The 8,357-nt window shown below is 46.8% G+C and overlaps 1 pseudogene; it reads right to left on the bottom strand.

Moving 5' to 3' along the window:
- Nucleotides 1-7,623: 7,623 nt before the first annotated feature.
- LOC142285889 (U2 spliceosomal RNA) lies at nucleotides 7,624-7,829 on the bottom strand (annotated as a pseudogene).
- Between the last annotated feature and the right edge of the window lie 528 nt (nucleotides 7,830-8,357).

Here is an 8,357-nt window from a genome sequence, read left to right as displayed (position 1 = left end):
GTCCCTTTCTATGGCTGGAATTATGTCACAAAATTTGGACTTGTACCGGGGATCTAATAGTGTGGCAATCCAGTAGTCATCATCACTTCTAATTTTGACAATACGACTGTCATGTTGGAGGTAGTGCAACAAAAAGGCACTCATGTGTCTTGCGCAGCCATGCGGACCAAGTCCACGCTGTGTTTGTGGCATAGAGGTGCTACCCGTTCTTTCTTCCTCTGACATCTCCCCCCAACCTCTTTCAACTGAAATTTGACCAAGGTCTCCCTCATCCGCTGAGTCTTCCATGTCCATGGACAGTTCGTCCTCCATTTCTTCATGTTCTCCTGCACCTTGCTCAACATTTCGCCTGCTACTATGCGCCCTTGTCGATCCCTGTTCCCCATGGTCCCATGCCTGCTGCGTTGGTGATGATGAACGTCTAGACCTTGGTGATGTTGTTGTCCCTTGCGCATATGAATCCTCCTGTAGTTCCTCCCCTTCATGTTGTCCCACCCCCTGACTCCGAATAGTGTTTAGCGTGTGCTCCAGCATGTAAATGACTGGAATCGTCATGCTGATAATGGCATTGTCAGAGCTAAACATATTCGTCGCCATGTCGAAACTGTGCAGAAGGGTGCATAGGTCCTTGATCTGAGACCACTCCATCAGGGTGATCTGCCCCACCTCTGCATCTCGTTGGCCCAGGCTATACGTCATGACGTATTGCACCAGGGCTCTGCGGTGCTGCCACAGTCGCTGTAACATGTGGAGAGTTGAATTCCAGCGTGTCGCCACATCGCATTTCAGGCGATGAACCGGCAGGCCGAAAGACTTCTGGAGCGATGCAAGTCGCTCTGCTGCGGCGCTTGAACGGCGGAAGTGAGCTGACAGTTTTCGTGCCCTGTTCAGAAGGCCATCTAGGCCGGGATAGTGTGTTAAAAATTGCTGGACGACAAGGTTCAACACGTGAGCCATACAAGGTACGTGTGTCACAATGCCCAGGCGAAGTGCCGCACCCAGGTTTGCAGCATTGTCGCACACGGCCTTACCAGGCTGCAGGTTGAGTGGAGACAACCATTTATTAAACTCGGACCGCAGAGCTGACCACAACTCCTCAGCTGTGTGACTCTTATTCCCAAGACATGTCAAGCTAAAGACCGCCTGATGCCGTTACGCTCTGCTGCCAGCATAGTAATGAGGCGTGCGTGATTCCTTCTGCGCAGTGAGAACGCTGGTGGCCTGACCAGGCAGGCTTGGGGCGGAGGTGGAGGACCCAGATGAGGTGGAGGATGCAGAAGCTGTGGCGGAACTTGGACAGACAGAGGATTGACACACAAGTCGTGGGGACGGCAAGACTTGTGCAGCAGACCCTTCACCATCTATCACCATAGTTACCCAGTGCCCAGTCAGCGACATGTAACGTCCCTGTCCATGCTTACTGGTCCAAGTATCGGTGGTGAAATGCACCCGTTCACACACAGAGTTTCTCAAGGAAGCGGTGATGTTGTGTGCGACATGCTGGTGTAGCACGGGCACACCTTTCTTAGAGAAGTAGTGGCGACTAGGCATCTGGTACTGGGGCACAGCGACAGACATAAGGTCTCTAAAATCCTGTGTGTCCACTAGGCGGAAAGGCAGCATTTCGGTAGCCAACAGCTTACAGAGGGATAGAGTCAACCTCTTAGCTTTGTCATGGGTCGGAGGAAGTGGCCTTTTATTTGACCACATCTGAGGGACAGAGATCTGGCTGCTGTGTGTAGACGGTGTTGAGTAGGGTGTCCCTGGAAAAATGCAGGTTTGTGAGGAAAGTGCAGGCGGAGACATGATGTTGCCTTCATCCAACGTTGGTGCTATCGATGTCTGAGAGAGCTGTACACACTCACTTGTTTCCCCTTCCAAACCAACTGACGACCTTACAAGCAAACTGCCTGTTGCGGTTACAGTGGTGGAAGTTTGGCGTGGAAAAACAGGTGTGACAGCTGTCCCCACAGTCCTAGAAGATGAAGAGCGCGCGGATGCACTGGAAGGGGCGGGCGGTGGATGGTTCGCTCTTGCAGCATTGCAGCACAGTGAGCTTCCCACCGGGACCTATGATATTTATTCATGTGACGATTCATGGAAGAAGTTGTCAAACTGCTGAGGTTTTGACCTCTACTAAGAGAATCATGACAAATTTTACATATCACATGATTTGGGCGATCTTTTTCTATGTCAAAAAAGGACCAGGCTAGGCAAGGCTTAGAGGCCATGCGACCTGTTGATCCACCCCGAATAATGCTCATAGGCAGAGTGGTGGCTGAGGATGCAGTTGTAGACGTGCTACCAGTGCTCCGACTCTGTCCAGGAAGGCGCAAGGTAACTTCGTCGTCGGTTGCATCCTCCTCCACCGCCTCTGTTGACCTCCTCGAGTGCCTGACTGGGGGTTGACAGTAGGTGGGATCTAGAACTTCATCATCAATTGTTGTGTTTGCACTCCCCTCCCCCTCAGACCGAGCCTCTTCTTGCCCTGACCGAATATTTAAGTTGTCATCCCAATCGGGTATCTGCGTCTCATCTTCATCAGTATGTTCCTCATTGTCTATAACCACAGGTGTTACAGTTTGTGACAAAGGGTCAACATTATGCTCAGAAACTTGGTCCTCACGGCCTGAATCAGAGTCACAAAGGTTCTGGGCATCACTGCAGACCATTTCCTGTTCTGTACTCACTGTAGCTTGGGAGCAGACCTCTGATTCCCAGGCTATAGTGTGACTGAACAGCTCTGCAGACTCAGCCATCTCAGTTCCACCATACTGTGCAGGGCTGATGGAGACTTCAGAGCTGGGAGAAATCAAGTGTGATTGGGATGACAACTCAGAGGACTGGTGTTTTTTGGATGCGGTACTTGAAGTGGCTGAGAGGGCACTTGTTGGACCACTTGAGATCCATTCAAGCATTTTCCTTTTTTGCCCATCATCTACCTTTCTTCCTGTTGTTCGTGTCCGTAAAAAAGGGAGCACATCGGATTGTCCACGGTAAGTAGTAGACATCTTACTTTTGCTGGTAGATGGTCTATCTTCAGCAGATGATAATGGAGCTTTGCCACTTTCCCCACAGACAAAACCTTTTTTGCCTTTTCCACCACGCCTCTTCCCCTTTCCACCAGCATCTGTCATTTTGCCACTCATGTTGATTGCGACAAGATTGTGGACTGAAAATGTGGTAGTAAAAATTGAGAGGTGGTGAAGATTGCAGTGGTGGTCTAGCTTTATTAACAGCAGAATAATAAAGAATAAATATCCCTGACAATGCAACTTAGTTATAATGAGTTGGAGTGTGCAACGCAGGCAGATGCGCTCTGCAAATGTCTTGGCACTAGTGGGACTATAGCAAAGTCCAATAGCCACGTATAGGATACCACTAGGTACACTGAGTGTTTGCTAGTATAATGGCTAAGTTAAAATTAGTTGGAGTGTGCAACGCAGGCAGATGCGCTCTGCAAATGTCTTGGCACTAGTGGGACTATAGCAAAGTCCAATAGCCACGTATAGGATGCCACTAGGTACACTGAGTGTTTGCTAGTATAATGGCTTACTTATAATTAGTTGGAGTGTGCAACGCAGGCAGATGCGCTCTGCAAATGTCTTGGCACTAGTGGGACTATAGCAAAGTCCAATAGCCACGTATAGGATGCCACTAGGTACACTGAGTGTTTGCTAGTATAATGGCTAAGTTAAAATTAGTTGGAGTGTGCAACGCAGGCAGATGCGCTCTGCAAATGTCTTGGCACTAGTGGGACTATAGCAAAGTCCAATAGCCACGTATAGGATGCCACTAGGTACACTGAGTGTTTGCTAGTATAATGGCTTACTTATAATTAGTTGGAGTGTGCAACGCAGGCAGATGCGCTCTGCAAATGTCTTGGCACTAGTGGGACTATAGCAAAGTCCAATAGCCACGTATAGGATGCCACTAGGTACACTGAGTGTTTGCTAGTATAATGGCTTACTTATAATTAGTTGGAGTGTGCAACGCAGGCAGATGCGCTCTGCAAATGTCTTGGCACTAGTGGGACTATAGCAAAGTCCAATAGCCACAGATAGGATGCCACTAGGTACACTGAGTATTTGCTAGTATAATGGCTTACTTATAATTAGTTGGAGTGTGCAACGCAGGCAGATGCGCTCTGCAAATGTCTTGGCACTAGTGGGACTATAGCAAGGTCCAATAGCCACGTATAGGATGCCACTAGGTACACTGAGTGTTTGCTAGTATAATGGCTTACTTATAATTAGTTGGAGTGTGCAACGCAGGCAGATGCGCTCTGCAAATGTCTTGGCACTAGTGGGACTATAGCAAAGTCCAATAGCCACGTATAGGATGCCACTAGGTACACTGAGTGTTTGCTAGTATAATGGCTTACTTATAATTAGTTGGAGTGTGCAACGCAGGCAGATGCGCTCTGCAAATGTCTTGGCACTAGTGGGACTATAGCAAGGTCCAATAGCCACGTATAGGATGCCACTAGGTACACTGAGTGTTTGCTAGTATAATGGCTTACTTATAATTAGTTGGAGTGTGCAACGCAGGCAGATGCGCTCTGCAAATGTCTTGGCACTAGTGGGACTATAGCAAAGTCCAATAGCCACGTATAGGATGCCACTAGGTACACTGAGTGTTTGCTAGTATAATGGCTAAGTTAAAATTAGTTGGAGTGTGCAACGCAGGCAGATGCGCTCTGCAAATGTCTTGGCACTAGTGGGACTATAGCAAAGTCCAATAGCCACGTATAGGATGCCACTAGGTACACTGAGTGTTTGCTAGTAAAATTGCTTAGTTTAAAAAAGTTGGAGTGTGCAATGCAGGCAGACGTGCTCTGCAAATGTCTTTGCACTAGTGGGACTATAGCAAAGTCCAATAGCCACAGATAGGATGCCACTAGGTACACTGAGTTTTTGCTAGTATAATGGCTTACTTATAATTAGTTGGAGTGTGCAACGCAGGCAGATGCGCTCTGCAAATGTCTTGGCACTAGTGGGACTATAGCAAGGTCCAATAGCCACGTATAGGATGCCACTAGGTACACTGAGTGTTTGCTAGTATAATGGCTTACTTATAATTAGTTGGAGTGTGCAACGCAGGCAGATGCGCTCTGCAAATGTCTTGGCACTAGTGGGACTATAGCAAGGTCCAATAGCCACGTATAGGATGCCACTAGGTACACTGAGTGTTTGCTAGTATAATGGCTTACTTATAATTAGTTGGAGTGTGCAACGCAGGCAGATGCGCTCTGCAAATGTCTTGGCACTAGTGGGACTATAGCAAGGTCCAATAGCCACGTATAGGATGCCACTAGGTACACTGAGTGTTTGCTAGTATAATGGCTTACTTATAATTAGTTGGAGTGTGCAACGCAGGCAGATGCGCTCTGCAAATGTCTTGGCACTAGTGGGACTATAGCGAGGTCAAATAGCCACGAATAGGATGCCACTAGGTACACTGAGTGTTTGCTAGTATATATGGCAAAATTATAGATGGAAAGGGAGAAGGGGAGGGGGGGAGAGAGGAGGCTGTAATTGACTACAAGGGTATGAGTTATGAGTGATCATAGGGATAGTGTTACATAAGTGGAAATACCTATGGAGGACCGGATGTGTAAGCGCATACCTTATACAAACCTATAGAGTGCTGATGGGTGAGAGTGTGATGTTAGATATAAGACATCCTATAGTGAATAGTGAGCCGTAATCAAGTGCAACAGGGATATTTCACGTGACTATGGGAACATGGAAGGTAAAGAAAGGGGAGAAAAAACTGTTAGACAAGGTAATCAGACATAATGTAACCAGTTGATCAGACATGACAAACATGACAAATAAAAAACAAGGAAGAATGGAACTCCATACATAGTGGAACCATATATAGTGTGAACACGAAAAAGAACCGGGCGTTAGAAAAAATGTGCACGGCCCAATGAATCAAGTCGGTTCTTCATATTCATGGTTTAAGCCCTTGGGTTCCAACGTGCCCAGAGTATATATCCAGAAAGATTCCCTTTCTTTGAGCTTCCTAATTCTATTGCCTCCTCTGCGTATGGCTGGGACATGTTCGATGACTTGGAATCTTAATTGGGCCACTGTGTGATTATGCGTCACAAAATGGTGTGGGACTGGTAATAGAATCTGCTTACAATGTATTGTTGACTTGTGCTTAGCACAAAAAAAGGGAATCTTTCTGGATATGTACTCTGGACACATTAAAACCCAAGGGCTTAAACCGTGAATATGAAGTACAGACTTGATTCATTGGGCCGTGCACCATGTCACCATGTGTGCAATTGCATTGTCCAATGGCTCACAATGGTTATGCGTTTTCATTGGATGGATAATCGAAGCCATGTTTTTTTCCTTTCTCTTGGGTTTGTTGTGTGAGTAGCCTATAGGATTAAGTTAGTTACCGCAGGCAGTGGATTTAGCTTCCTGTCTTTGGTCCAGTGGTAGATTGATTGTTTGGTCTATGAGCTGTTATGGGTTTTAATCCAGGTGAATGCCCATGGGCTGCCTATAACTGTGTGAAATATGTAGTTTTACTGGGCTGGGATGAGAGAATCCATCGAAGCATGGTGTAGGGATTGTGGTTCCTGTGTGCTAAGAAGAAAGGCTAGCACCAGCCAGAAAGCCCCATTACAGCCAATAATCAACCGCTAGCCGCTGGAACTCGTTGCTCTAGATCATGTCAAACTCTCACCAAGCAGGAATAGATACATTAGCCCACCATCCCACCCAAAGAGCAACTTCTGCTGCGCAGCTGGCTTTCTAGGCAGCAGCGCTATTGTGATGTCAGCGGGGGACATTGTGACAAGCCAGTGTTCCGTCACTTCATGTTGTGCACTGTTCAAACGGAAAATACATCAACAGGCAGACTACAGAAAAGCTTACTGACAAAGGATAGAGAGGGGCTTTCTCAGAGGGCTTTTTACAGTTTGTCTATTCCCAATTAGCCGTTTAAGTATGCTTAATGAAAGTACTAATTCTTTCATAGGCCGCCCATTCTTAGTATTTGACGTTCCTTATATTGCGGTATCAGGCTTCGCAGCAGGTTGCAAAACATTCATCACCCATGACTGTCCCCAATTGGGCTCAGAAGCTAAATGTCTATCATGACCTCTCTTTTTGAAAGTCCAAGAGCAAGCAAACTCTTCCTCCAGGAGAGGGAGCCAACAGATCACTAAAGACATCATCATTGCTCAAAGAAAACACCGAAAAACAATGGAAGCTTTAATTGGAGTGGAATCTGATAGCCAGCACCTGATGCCAAGTCTGCATCTTCTAACACCTGCAGTCACTGCAGCAGCTGAATCCAATGTGTCCAAAAGGGATCTATTCTATTCAATTGCAAATGATCTAGATAAGACTGAGAATAAGATACTGCACGGGACATAGCAGAGTTGGTCAAGTTGAGTGGAGATGAGTTTGCTATTTGGCACAGCTTTTGCATCAATAAAGCAAGTAAAAGGTGTGAAAGATAAAAAAAAAGGGTGAAAGTGTGAAAAGTGAATTGGCCAAATTGAGGTGCATATAAAGTTTTTGCTTTCTTTCAATTCACTAATGAGGCTCATTTGAATCAGGTGAATTGAGTTCTGCTTTTGGAAACTCGGTTAAGAAGGGGTGCACCGGTCCTGGAGGTACTGCAATACCAGGTCAATGCGTGGAGTGGACAGAGCAAGATTTTTTCCATCTCCTTGTTCTAAAAATCCATTTAATATATGGTCCCTAGAGAGGGGACGTATCAGATATTAAACTGATAAGAACAGATTTAATTTTTTTTTTTTCTGTTTATCAGTAGGACTTCAAAATAACAAAGGTGATCGCCTCCCGTTGCCTGGGAACCGTCCAGGCACAAGAGGGCTATGTGTCACCAGAAGGCGCACACACTCCCTCAAGGCCGGCAGACGTGCAATCCCAGGCACCTTCCAGTACCGACCAAGGTAGCGTCCTCCGAAACTACACTTGATCTTAGCCAAAAGGCTGAGAAGCTATAACCCGAATTGGTTACGGCCTTGAGTGGCACCCTGGCCTATACCGGACACATCTTAGGGAGAGGGAGACAAACCCACGCCTACAGAAGACATTTTGTCACCCAAGCCAAACCCTTGAAAAGGCTGTTTTGCAGAGCAAAAACAAGGAGAATGGTACTTTTTGCAGCCGCCGCCCACTGCAATGAATCTGAATAACTCCTCCTTTTGGGCACAAGCACCTCCCCTCCCCCTTGCAGTCTTTCCAATTCATGATACAAAAAGACGGACGGACAGGACAGGACAGGACCATCTGCCTGACTTTCCGTCACTGCCACCCTTTGCCATCCTTGCCCGTAGAAAGCCCTTTCATCATCCCCAA

The sequence above is a fragment of the Anomaloglossus baeobatrachus genome, unplaced genomic scaffold (genome assembly GCF_048569485.1).
Source record: "Anomaloglossus baeobatrachus isolate aAnoBae1 unplaced genomic scaffold, aAnoBae1.hap1 Scaffold_63, whole genome shotgun sequence".
NCBI classification, from domain to species: Eukaryota; Metazoa; Chordata; class Amphibia; order Anura; family Aromobatidae; genus Anomaloglossus; species Anomaloglossus baeobatrachus.
Note: the sequence above shows the minus strand (reverse complement) of the source record. Positions and strands in the feature narration are given on the sequence as shown.